We start from the raw sequence: 14207 nt of genomic DNA, 5'->3' as shown, positions 1-14207 counted from the left end.
GATTGTGGTTATGCCATCTACCGATAATTACAAGATTACGCTGAGTACTACACTCCGCGTAACACAGCATTAACCTCAAGTACTATGGGTTAACAAACATAATACCATGTCACCCAGTATTAAAAAGATTGCCAAAAGGCATTGGCCTTTGATCTCTTTTGATTCCTCCACGGGATCAGGGGATCACAGACTCATGCCTTGTTATTCTCGAGGTAGGAATTTGAGGTCTTGGCTGGTTAAGACCGATATAGCCAACCTTAAACCCGAGAAAACATTTCCTACTTCTGCCTCATTTCTGCCCTCGCCTAAATTAGGTTGCAGCAGATGTGGGTGTGTCACCTGCCAGTTTTTACTGGCAGGTGACACTTTTCAACACCCGCATTCAGGTCATACTTATAAAATCAGACATCGCTTAAATTGCGATTCCACGTTCGTTGTATACCAGATCATATGCCCATGTGGTCTGGTATACATCGGCAAAACCGAAAACAAATTCAAAATTCGCATGACTGCCCATCAGTCTGCCATCCGCAATGCCCTGGTGGCCGGCCACAGCGACCAGCCTGTGGCCCGGAACTTCGCCATTGCAGCACATCCCCTCAATAGCCTGCGGTATCGCATGATCGATACTATTGCACCCTCCATCAGAGGAGGGAATCGTGGGCTGAAGCTCATTCAATGTGAAAACCGGTGGATAGCCCGGTTGGATGTAATCCAGCCAAAAGGGCTCAATGAGTACATTTCATATAGCTGTTTTCATTAACTGAACAGACGCAGATCCACATGATGTACAGTATGATATCAAAATCGTTTTCCTTATGAGACAGCTGCTGTATATGTTTGTCTATTATTTGTATGTATGTACTGATACCCTTTTTATACGCACTGTGTTTAATATGTTTATCTTTTCATATCTTTCAGTATGTCCGTTTGTATAGCATCTGTTGCTTAGCAACTATGATGCGCCTCCCGAGGAGGTGAGCACGCTGACGAGGTGACGTCATCGGCAGCGCGACAGCGTCCACCGGGACGTCACTGCATGGAAGCCAGCATCCCCCACGGTGAGAGGCGGCACTGATACAGGTATTTAAATGTTTGCTTGTTCTTTGTATCACTGCTTGAAAACAGTTATAAACTGAAACGTTGCCTGACGCCTACGTCTCCTGTGTTCTCTGTACCCGAGTGCCGCACCTTTGTCCTGTATATATATATATGTATATATATATATATATATATATATATATATATATATATATATGCAAAAAAGAGTACATAGAGTGCGCCAATATAAACGCCGCCACCAGCCCAAATATCGTTTGTGGGTGACTTAATAGGCAGTGATTACGATGGTTTTAAACAAATTTAAAAAAAAAAGCTTTTTTCTTTAAAAATATGTTCACATGAGATTCTTTACAGCAGCGTGCAATCCAGTAGCTTAGAGATCAGATTTCCATATGCGGTTCAGTTGAAACACAAATTTCCATATATTGTTAATCAGAAACCAAACGCGTTTCATCAGCTAGACTTCATCAGGGGAATACACATTCTCGATATTGTAGGTGGTAATTTAGATACAAAAAAGTTTTTCATATAAAGATTTATTGGATCCAGAGTGTGTAGGTCATCATGGACTCTTTATAGTCTGCAAAGACATTCACTGATGTCAAACGATGTAATTTGAATTAGCAAAAAAATTGCATAGGCCAGAATGAGGGTTAATGGATGGTCCAATTCAGCTACTAAAAACAATCAAAGGTAAGGGTCCCACTTGTGTACTCCTTCAGTGCTGCTGGCAAGTAGGAGTACACAAGTTGGACCTTTGCATGTGTGAACCTTTTCATGATGACCGTTTTCCAGTGTCCGCATTGTGCATGTCGAGCTTTGGGGGTCATCTTAGACAATGTTGACCTAATCACTGTTGACTCCATAATCCACAACCAATGGAGCAACACTTGAAATAATCCATAGGACGCTAGTGCCCGCCGGCACACAAGAAAGTTGAATTCCCCCCAAAGAGATGAGGAGCAGCCTTAGCCTTTTACTACATAAAAACGTTTCCTTCTTACGCAAAGATAACAAATAAACGTAATATGTCGTACCTAGTACTATCATCAGACTGGTCATGGAGGAATTGTTTGTGGGTAGAGGAGTCCGAGATGGAGATTCGCAGCGTCCTCCATGTTGCGACGACAGAATTCAGCACCATAAACACGTTTTTCAGGATTGAACACTTTCGGCTTCTTTTGTCCTCATTTTAGTTCATAAAAACATTTTTTGTTGCTTTATAGTTATATTTGTTCTCTATTCAGACGGGATAATTTGCTTCTTTTGGAAAGTGCTAAGCAGTAAGCAAGACGCGAGAAAATGACTTTATAATGTATTCCATAAAAATCATGTTTTTTACGTTAACTAAAGTATGTGTAATTTCTGCTCATTAGTATGCGGAGAAGGCGGATGTGGCAGGAAATGTGGTTAGATGACAATAAAGGATCTGGCGCATTACACAGAGAAGGGAAGGGACGCGAACGCCAGGTGAAAGTGCGGCTTTATGTGGCGCTGATCAAGTGGAACAGTAACACTGAATATTACCTAGGGTAACATATAGTAACTGGCCTCAAAAATCACTTACAAAATATGTCTTCAGCCCCATACACAGCAGACGAGAAAATAAAAAATATTGCTCAGGATATTTCACAATATATTTTACTTTCTCCTGTAGTGTGTACGCTAAATATCATTAACGCCCCCCTCCCTTGTCTGTACATGTACAGAAGAGGGAGGGCCTCATTATCCTGGTCATACTGTATGTGGCATCCCAGACTTTGCTGAGCTGCAGACATTGGAGGGGTTAATATAGGGAAAAGTTCTTTTTAAAATGTCATGCAGCCAATCAGTGAGTGGGGGAGTTTTTGGCCCCCAAACCAGTTCTTCCAGATCCTGCCACATTTAAGGGGGCAGGACACGAATTGCTCGGGTTTTAGGACAAAGGACATGCAGTTCAGTGTGAGCTGAGGGGAGGATGGGAGACACAGGCTAGTGCCCAGGACAGAGAAGCTAGTCCTGGGACCGTGAAGCCTCCACGGTCCCTGGCATTAGGGAGACAGAGATCGTAGTGTGAGGGCAGCAGTGTGCAGAGATCCGTGGAAGAAACAAGGCGGATCCCCACCTTCAGGGGCACCCTAGCAGGACGAGAGGTGTTAGTCTTTGGGAGAGGACTATCTGAGTGAGTGGTAGGAAACCATGCGAGGCAAAAGGTCCCAAGTGATGAGTCCATGAGAGATCCTGTTTATATAGACAGCAATAGGGGGAGAACACACCCGTTTTCAGGGGTTTTACTGCATTTTCAAATTTACTAACACCTGGCCGCCCCATTTTCGCCAGGCAGGATACCCTATAAAAGCCTATAGGCTTCTATCTCCACAAGCCGCCGCCTCTGCCGATCCCCGCCGCAAATACTACCCCTCCTCGCCTTGGTTACCTTCCTCCAGGTCCTCCTGGACCCAAAAGGTAAAACCCCTCCTCCCCCTAGCAACGCAGCTGGAAGTCCTTCCGGGTGCAGGGGGAGGAGGAGGCGCCGGGGAATGCCTGCTTAGGCTTCCCGGCGTGAGGGGAGGAGGAGACGCCCAGGGAGGTGATGGAGATCCCCCCGCACACCACATCACAGGTATCGCTGGGGGCCTCCGTCACCGCACTGCAATGCTAGCCGCATATGTTAATACATATGCGCTAGTATCGCTGCGGTCCGGCGGCGAGGGGCGGTGATGTATTTAATACATCCCACACCTAGTAGGCTACTGTGGCACTACTGGTCCCAGGATAAACTGGTTATATATTGCTGTCCCATCTGTTATGCTGCAAGTGAAGGAAATTGATTGATTGATGTAGTCTGAGGTAACCTATATGAATATTGTGCTGGAGAAGGAATTACATGTGATTGCCGTGATATCCCGATCTGGACTTTTAAATGCACTGCTTGGTGTTTGTGATGAGACGGCCTGGTGCAGCATCCTAACCTCCAGTCCCAAACCCAGTGGTGCCTGGATATCATCTGGCCGGGTATCACATGCTGCAGGAGTGGCTATTGCTACCACTGCTTGGACCTGCCGATACATTGCCGCCACAGTCCCATCACACCTGCCCCCATTGAAAATGTCCTTCCCAAAATTCGGAGCAACATTTTAAAAAGAGGACGGTCTGCGGAATCGCTGTACATGCAGGAGGCCGGAGGGAGGGGAGAATCCCCTGATGACAAGCAGGTACCAAGACGCCTTATTTATAAAGATGAGCGGGTCCGGATCTCCGGGATCCGTCAGATCCAAATATGGTGATCCGGGTCAGGACCCGAGTCGACTCGGGAGTTCCCGACTGAATTCCGGACCGAAAACGAGGCAAAACGTCATCATCGCACTGTCACACTCTCGCGGGATCTGGATTCTATATAAGACGCGCGCGCGCCCCGCCATCTTCACTCCATTATAGGAGAGTAAAGAGGGTGGTTGGGATCTGTGCTCCGTGCTCCCTGCTCTGTGCCCGTGCCCTGTGCTGTGATTTATTTAGTGACTGATTTTGTATTTTGTTGTAAACTAGGTGCTGCAGTGCTCACACACAGGGGCTGCAGTGCTGCTGACTGTACACTCAGTGTACAGGGGCTGCAGTGTCCATAATACAAGGGGCTGTGTCCAGAGTGTCTGGGTCTGTGTCCAGTGTACAGAGGCTGTGTACAGGGGCTGTGTCCAGTGTACAGGGGCTGTGTCCAGTGTACAGGGGCTGTGTCCATTGTCCAGGGGCTGTGTCCAGCGTGACGGGCTGTATTCAGTGTCCAGTGTAACAGGCTGTGTCCAGTGTGACGGCATATATCTAGTGTCCAGTGTGACGGACTATATCCAGTGTCCAGTATGACGGACTATATAAAGTGATCAAAATTGACTAGAAATGAGTGGAAATTAATGTTGTTGAACTTAATAATACTTTAGGGGCAAAAACAGGCTCTGTTATTTTAGCAATTTTTAGCATTCCCCCCCCCCCCCCCCCAAAAAAAAATCCAGATCCAAAGCCAAAACCAAAACCCATCCAGATCCAAATCACGAAGGGAGATCCAAATCCAAAACCAAAACCCGAAAAAGTGCCCGCCGCTCATCTCTACTTATTTATAGTTGTGCCAGTGATTTACAGAACATATAAAGCCAACATTCCTTTATTGGAAGTAACATACCCGGTAATAACTAAACTTTTAACTAACTCATCAATGCTAACAATAATTTACCTAGTAACAGATAGGAATTACTAGCCAATCACAACGCCGTAAGGACTCAGACAGCGCAAAGCTCTTTAATCGTTTGATTCTCTGATAAGGTTGTTTTATATTAACTACTATATCACACGTTACAGTATACATTATGTATTTTTGGTACTTATTTCCTAGCACGGCGCCCACGATCTAGATTGTATGTTTCGGGCTGATATTGCAAGCATTGCATGCATCTTATGTGTTTGTGCGGCATAAGATGCATGAGATGATGCAATCGACGAGATTTTTACATTGGAATCAATGTGAAATGGTCCCTGAGACCCAATTTTACATCTAAAAAGTCCCCAAAACCCCAATTTTAATTGCTAACCCCCCCTCATGGGTGAAATGCCCCCCCACCCCATTGCTAACGCCACCCCACTATTGACGCCAACCCGAAGCGTGGCGAGCGCAGCAAGCCCGCGTGGGGTGGCGGTACACGTCCTCCGACCTTTTCATACCCCCACTATCCACGTCGGCTTGGAGTTGATTTTATATAGTGTGGCGAGCCCGAAGCGTGGAATACATGTGAAGTAGTCCGCGTCCCCTCGTGGGGCTCGCTGCGCTCGCCACGCTTCGGGCTCGGTGGCTCGCTGCGCTCACCACACTATATAAAATCAACTACACGCCGATGTGGATAGTGGGGGTATGAAAAGGTCGGAGGACGCGTACCGCCGCCCCCTATGGATCCATGAGATCCATAAGATGCGATATTGTACATACAATTAAAAATCTTTTCAATTGTATAGATTGTATGCCTTAATTGCCTTATGCGATGGGCGCCATGCTAGGAAATACAGTAAGTACCGTATTTTTCTGTATATAAGTAATGTTCTCAGTATATGCAGTAATATATGCAGTAATACACAGTAACAATGCACGCACGGAATGGCTTATGATACATACAGTATACACACTGTATAATACGTAACTTATTCGGGATGTGTCAGATATTTTTGGCGATGGACTTGTCCAAAGTTTGCAGAGATGTTTCCTGTCTCCTGAATGCAGATTCCACCTCCCCCCCCCAGGTCACCTTCAGGCACTATTCTCAGATTTTTGACTCTTTCCACCAAAAGTTCAAAAGGTGAGCGACACTGGGAATGTGGAGACCAAGTATGATTCTATAATGTTCCAGCCCTTCCTTCTACCTCCCTGCAACACATCTATAATTCAGATGGCCTGTGCTTAACATCATCAGCGTCCTGAAAGAACACAATGTTACCAATATGTATATATATACTGCACCGGGAACCTGCAGACATAGGGGCCGTCCTATTTTTGAGGTCTGCCAACATGTTTGCCCTAAGAAAGGCATAATTCTTAAAGATATTCGGTAAGTGCACGAAAAGGCCTAAATACAGTATGTGGGCTTCATGTAATGTATTTTATTTCCAGAAAAGTGGGCTAGGTGTCAAAGCCACAAACTCGGTCAACCCTCCAAAAACTGAGGTTTATTTATTATTATTTACCACCATTTATTTGCTCCCCAGTGGAGCTTACAATCTATATTCCCTACCACATGTACACACGCACACACATTCATTCTAGGGTTAATTTGTTGAAGCCAATATACCTTCTAGTATATTATTGGATTGTGTGAGGAAACTGGAGTACCCGGAGGAAACCCACGCAAACACGGGGAGAATATACAAACTCCACACAGTTAGGGCTATTATGGGAATTGAACCCATGACCTCCGTTGTGTGAGGCAGTCATGCTACCACTACACCGTCTGTGCTGCATATACAGTATACACTAAGCTTTAGAAAACAAAACTAATAATTAAATCCTATGGGTTTCTCTTCACAGAATTCCCGGAGCCGGATCCTATTAGATCCCTCCCAGTGTCCCAGTGTTCTGGTTGATGCTTGTGCATGCATGAGACTCCAGGGCCTAAACAGGAGGAGCTACAATATGGTCTGCTTAAATCTACATGAAAACAGCATTAATAAAAAAAATTGTAACATTTTATAAAATTCCAACACTAATCTAATTATACAATGTGTGCTCCTAATATCGCTTCCCGCGGACATTACACCACCGGCACTTTCTGTTGTGCTGAGATCTACAGAGGGAGATAAATCAGCGAGACCTTTGCAGGAGAATAATTACATGCACTAACAAACAGTCAGGTATCTATCCGCAAGCGTAAAATCAATCTTAATATTTAATCATATATATTAAATATGTAGCATATTTCTACAAATATCTAACGGGTAATTACACAATACAATAACACAAGCCTATATACAGTAATTACAGATGATAGATACTACGATGGGTCGTTATGAAGTACTGTCTGTCAGTGCGCGTGACTGGGGTCAGATCACATATTACAGCTGATTCTGACTTCGGATCAAAGTAAGAAAGACAATTACCTCTGACTGTAGACAAATCATGCCAGGGGGCAAATACATATTTTTTCATATGCAGGGTAAATAATATCTGCTTCTGCATGCAGACCACAGATACCGGCCACTTTTTTTCTTATGCTACAGTTTAGGGGGGTTAGTCTAATTGATTCCACCAAACCGCACCCGCCCCATTACCATGAGAATGCCCCATATGGTAATGCAGCCCGGCGGCCCCCTGCCCTTCTCCGCCCTCTGCATGCCGTCTAGGTTAGCACATGCGCAGAAACGCTCCTGCGTTGACCAAATTAATAAGAATAACCGGTACTTGTTTCCTAGAACGGCCACAATCGTGAGTGATCGTGGCTCTTAATTAAGGGACACGATCCTCACGATGTGGCCGATTTTTTACAATTTTTTCACTTTGAATGACAGAAATCGGGTCAATCGGTCGGTCGTGACCAATTAAAATCGGCCGCGATGCGACCGACCGATTCACCCGATTTTTCCATAGACTTCAATGTTAAAAAATCTTTTAACATTGAAATCGGGAGGATCGCGTTGGTCTTGTGCCATTATAATGGCACAAGATTAGATGGACTTGATTAAGTCCATCTCACATAGGGAAAAATGATAAAAAAGGTGAAATGGGCCAATATGACCCATTTCACATTTTTTATGTGCCCGCCATGACCCCACGATAGACGTCAACCCGAAGCGTGGCGAGCGCAGCGAGCCCGCGAGGGGCGGCGGTGCGCGTCCTCCGACCTTTTCATTCCCCTACTATCCACGTCGGCGTGGAGTTGAGAATATATAGTGTGGGGAGCGCAGCGAGCCACCGAGCCCGAAGCGTGGCGAGCGCAGCGAGCCCCGCGAGGGGACGCGTATACCTGTGAAGTTATACGCGTCCCCTCGCGGGGCTCGCTGCGCTCGCCACGCTTCGGGCTCGGTGGCTCGCTGCGCTCCCCACACTATATATTCTCAACTCCACGCCGACGTGGATAGTAGGGGAATGAAAAGGTCGGAGGACGCGCACCGCCGCCCCTCGCGGGCTCGCTGCGCTCGCCACGCTTCGGGTTGACGTCTATCGTGGGGTCTAGCCCACTTAGTAACATTTGGGGGGGCAATTGAAAAAAATCTGGTGAAAAAAAAAATCGGGTGAAAAATCGGTCGGTCGGATCGGTCGCATCGTATGCGACCAAATCGCATGCGATGCGATCGATCCGATTTTTTATCTTACGACCACAACGATCTAAATCGTTGTGGCCGTGCTAGGAAACAAGTACCGAATAACCCCCTAGATCTGAAGCAGCACAAGCCAACCCCCCAATCAACTTTTACATACTTTTACTTTTAGTTGTTGCCGGCAAATGATCTGAAGTCAATTAATTACATGTTAGTAAAATATTGTGTCCCAAAAAAAAAAAAACAGTTGCTGTGAGCGACGCCGGCATTATTAGTGGATATTTTGCACATCTCTCACAGCAACTTTGACACTCAAAGGGTAACGGAGAAAACACCCAGTCTGTTTCACTGTACAGTCATTTGGGGGGGGGGGGGGGGGGGGGGGGGGAATTTACTGAAGGAAATTTGTAAAAAAATAGGTGTATTTGTATCCAGAAATACACTCATTTTTTACATTTACTATCCCGAAAATGTGCTATCAATACGAATACCAATTGCCGTATTTTCAGAATAGTAAATGTCAAAAATAAGTGTATTTCTGGATACAAATACACCTATTTTTTTTACAAATTTCCTTTAGTAAATTTCCCTCTTGATGTCAGTCTTTTGACCATATTTTATGGTATTATTTGGTGGTCAACTAAGACGGACCTGTCGGCCGGTAGAGAGAAGATCTGTGGAGTTTTTAGTGCTATGAGTTTGGGGCGCACTGCTGCCTCCAGTTCCGAATAAGATATCGTCATATCGACAAACATGAGAGCAAAAAAGGGGGTAGGAAATGGTGAACAGGTGGCGCAAATAATTAAGCTTAACAGCTTAATTATTTGCGCCACCAGATCACAATTTTCCCTTTTTGCCTGTCGGCCGGTAGATTCTTGGCTAGGTCACTTGGATGACAATAAAACAGTTTAGTCTGTATTCACACTAGCAGTGCATTGCCAATGGTCATCATCATGTGGATCCCAGTATTTATATATGGTCTGCGCAGATGGACCCCCATGTCATTCTGTTCTATACCCATAGGCTACAGGACTGATCCCATACAGCCATTACCGACAGTTTGGGAAATAATATAAATACAGTAGGAAGTTACTTTGCCCATCAATAGAATGAAGTAATCTCGACATTAAACGCAATTTCAGTAATTCCATTTGAACAAAACCACAAAGCTTAAATGATCATGTATTAGTACATCATGGCCCTTATTCAGATCTGATCGCAGTACAAATTTGTTCTCAAAATGGGCAAAACCATGTGCACTGCAGGTGGGGAAGATGTAACATGTGTAGAGTTACATTTGGGTGGGGTGTATTGAAACTGAAATCTTAATTGCAGTGTTAAAATAATGCAGCCAGTATTTACCCTGCACAGAAACAAAATAACTCACATAAATCTAACTCTCTCTGCACATGTTACATCTGCCCCACCTGCAGTGCACATGATTTTGCCCATTTTGGGAACAGATTTGTTCTGCAATCAGATCTGAATAAGGGCCCATATCCCTAGGGGACACAGTATTACTATTGTAAGTACGGTAACAATGAGTTCTGTAGAAAATAAAAATGCAATGCTTTGTAGACTAATGTTTTGTAATTATATATAAGATGCATAAACAGTATACAGTACAATGCAGCCGCATGATACCATGTATGCTCATTATTTGGTATCGTAAATGGAAATGAGAATATAAATGAGCAGGATCTCCCCCATGTATGTTACATCCATAGTATAATGTGTCCAATGTCCACTTTTCCATGCGGATGGGTGAGATATGACCGCTGTACAGGGTGTTATATTGCTTCATTTGTGTGTGACTAATCACGTGAAGAGACAGCTTACAATACAACTGCACCACGGTGATCGCGCGCAGTAAATTCACTGTGATATATTACAGAACGATCGCCAATAACAACAACGCTCCCATGTCTGAAAAATAGCACTATGTATATATATATATATATATGTTCCACATAGGCTCGTATCATAAGAAGTACATTTATGGTCTGGTTGTGACCTCTACAGAGTCTTCCATCACCTCAGCCCGGAGAGCTATTCTCACCAGAATAGTAAATACAGTTAGCACTGTGATTAGGAAGCACGGTGCCGCACAGCGCTGCCCGGCTGCTCCCTGCTGGGGGACTGATAATAACCAGGAACACACAGGCACAGTCTCTGCTCTATTCTCCCCTGTGCTTCACAAACGTAAAACTACATAAAGTTATCGCATTGTAACTAGTCCCTGCCAGACAAACAACCCGGAAACCTTCCTCACTGACGCCGTACAAAGAGCGACTCTAAGGATGTAGTCCGGGGATTTGGGTTGTTTTTAAAATAATGTTTTGAGTTAAACACATAGGGGTAAATTAACTAAGATGGGAGTTCTATAGAAGATGGGATGTTTCTCATAGCAACCAAACCGATACTAATTCTTATTTATTTAGCACCTTCTAGAACAGGGGTGGCCAAACTGGTCCTGGAGATCTACCAACGGTCCGCGTTTTCCAGGTTACCTAGCTGCTGCACAGCTGTAGTCATTACTAACTGTCACATTCCCCAGATCACCTAGCTGCTGCACAGCTGTAGTCATTACTAACTGTCACATTCCCCAGATCACCTAGCTGCTGCACAGCTGTAGTCATTACTAACTGTCACATTCCCCAGATCACCTAGCTGCTGCACAGCTGTAGTCATTACTAACTGTCACATTTTCCAGGTTACCTAGCTTGTGCACAGCTGCAGTCATTACCAACTGTCACATTCCCCAGATCACCTAGCTGCTGCACAGCTGTAGTCATTACTAACTGTCACATTCCCCAGATCACCTAGCTGGTGCACAGCTGTAGTCATTACTAACTGTCACATTCCCCAGATCACCTAGCTGGTGCACAGCTGTAGTCATTACTAACTGTCACATTCCCCAGATCACCTAGCTGGTGCACAGCTGTTTTCATTACTAACTGTCACATTACCCAGACCACCTAGCTGGTGCACAGCTGTAGTCATTACTTACTGTCACATTCCCCAGATCACCTAGCTGGTGCACAGCTGTAGTCATTACTAACTGTCACATTCCCCAGATCACCTAGCTGGTGCACAGCTGTAGTCATTACTAACTGTCACATTCCCCAGAACACCTAGCTGGTGCACAGCTGTAGTCATTACTAACTGTCACATTACCCAGATCACCTAGCTGGTGCACAGCTGTAGTCATTACTAACTGTCACATTTCCCAGATCACCTAGCTGGTGCACAGCTGTTTTCATTACTAACTGTCACATTACCCAGACCACCTAGCTGGTGCACAGCTGTAGTCATTACTAACTGTCACATTACCCATACCACCTAGCTGGTGCACAGCTGTAGTCATTACTAACTGTCACATTCCCCAGATCACCTATCTGGTGCACAGCTGTAGTCATTACTAACTGTCACATTCCCCAGATCACCATCTGGTGCACAGCTGTAGTCATTACTAACTGTGACATTCCCAAGATCACCTAGCTGGTGCACAGGTGTAGTCATACTAACTGTCACATTTCCCAGATCACCTAGCTGGTGCACAGCTGTAGTCATTACTAACTATCACATTTTAAACCTGCTGCATTCATTCCACTATAGATCCACAGGTTGCCTGGAAAACATGCACCGTTGGTAGATCTTGAGGACAGGTTTGGCCACCCCTGTTCTAGAAGATAATAGATCAAATCTGATTGGTTGCCCATAGAAACATCACATCTTTTATAGAACCCTCATCTTAGTAAATTTAGCCCTCTGTACTTGTGCTGGAATTTGTGGGCAGTTAATCTGCACTGTGACATAATATTTGTAATTAGCATTTCAGCAAGACATGTATGGTAATATAATGGAACTTTGCAAATAACACACACACACACACACACACACACACACAAATAATAATAATAATAATAATAATAATAATAATAATAATAATAATAATAATAATAATAATAATAATAATAAATAGCTGATGTATGTTTCAACCTGGCAAATGTTTGGTGGCCGAAACATTTTACCCCATTTCATCCCCTTAGGAATCGAATTTCAAAAAATCCCAGTTTAGTGAATGATTACAAATAACTGTCACAGTTCCCAGATCACCCAGCAGGTCACATGTTCCAGGACACCCAGCAGAGAGTTCACCAACGGTCACATTCTCCAGAGCCCAATGGTGATGCATTTTACCACTTACCTCCGAAATGATGCAACCAATTACAACGTCAATATGTTTCTGCAGATCTATGGACCGGTTCACACCTGATCGTTCATCCGCAAATTTGCAGATGGCGGCAATTCTGTGCGCCTTCTACATCGAATGATGTAGAAGGCCCACACACATCTAAGGTTGTTCAGAGGGAAGTGGACGGGCAACGGTGATGTCATCTGCCTGCCCCCGCGTCATTGGCCCATTAGCATGAAATGAGAATGCTCTGCGTTCCTATATGCAAATGAGCAAGCCCACCACACCACGCCCCTTCACACGGACCAGAATAAGGGCCACAGTGAAAGCCACCACTGCGTTAATCTGGGAGTGCTGTGCAAATATATCGCTATTCGGTATCCTGTGACACATCCATACGCAATTTAAGGCCGGCGTTGACATCAAAGATCCCCCATTAAAATGTCCTGGCACACCAGCCTTGTTCTAACAATCCCACAAAATGTCTGGTTACCGCCCCCCAAACGGCGGTTTCCTGTCATTCAAATTGCGAGGGTATTGTGAGTAGATATTTTGCTATTTCTGAGGAGCGCGAATTCACACAACAGTCCTTTAACCCTTTGAGTGCCAAGTGAATTTGTCAAAATTGGTGTCGAAATTTCCAAACAAAAAATTGTATTCATTAAAATGACCTATTGGACCTGTAGGAATTTTTTTTTAAAGAACATTTTTTATTTGACTTTATATAACAAATGTGAGCGACGCTGGGATTTTTAGCGGATATTTTGCAAATCTCTCACAGAGATGTTGGTAGTCAAAGGGTTAATTTGGTATGGTACTTATATGTTAGTTGGGCGCCCACTAAGCTATTTGCTTAGTTTTCCGCGTCCTCTCGCCACGCTTCGGGCTCGGTGGCTCGCTGCGCTCACCACACTATATAAAATCAACTCCACACCGACATGGATAATGGGGGTATGAGCGTACTAACTATAGCCCAACTTAGCCCAACTAACATATAAGTACCTTTGGTAAATGCTCAATTGCGTCATAGAAAATGTTATTTAAAAATGATCCTTCTGCTATAAATATAATCAATCTAATAATAATTGTTGGTGTTCATTAATTAGCCGTGTACTGTATTTCCATGATTTGCCTGTAAATGAGAAATGCTCTTTCTGAAACCAAATCACAACTGTTCAAACAT

The 14207-nt window shown here is 44.4% G+C and overlaps 1 long non-coding RNA gene across 1 annotated transcript in view; it reads left to right on the top strand.

Moving 5' to 3' along the window:
* The window catches only part of LOC146027223 (uncharacterized), a 74860-nt gene that overhangs the window by 17286 nt on the left and 43367 nt on the right, over positions 1-14207 (top strand). The window contains exon 2 of the long non-coding RNA XR_014454718.1: positions 922-1083. This is a non-coding gene — a long non-coding RNA (uncharacterized LOC146027223). The remainder of the gene's footprint in view (positions 1-921; positions 1084-14207) is intronic.

Source organism: Crinia signifera, chromosome 8, assembly GCF_055691185.1.
Source record: "Crinia signifera chromosome 8, ASM5569118v1, whole genome shotgun sequence".
Lineage (NCBI taxonomy): Eukaryota > Metazoa > Chordata > Amphibia > Anura > Myobatrachidae > Crinia > Crinia signifera.
The sequence above is the reverse complement of the archived record's forward strand: the minus strand, read 5'-3'. Positions and strand labels throughout refer to the sequence as shown.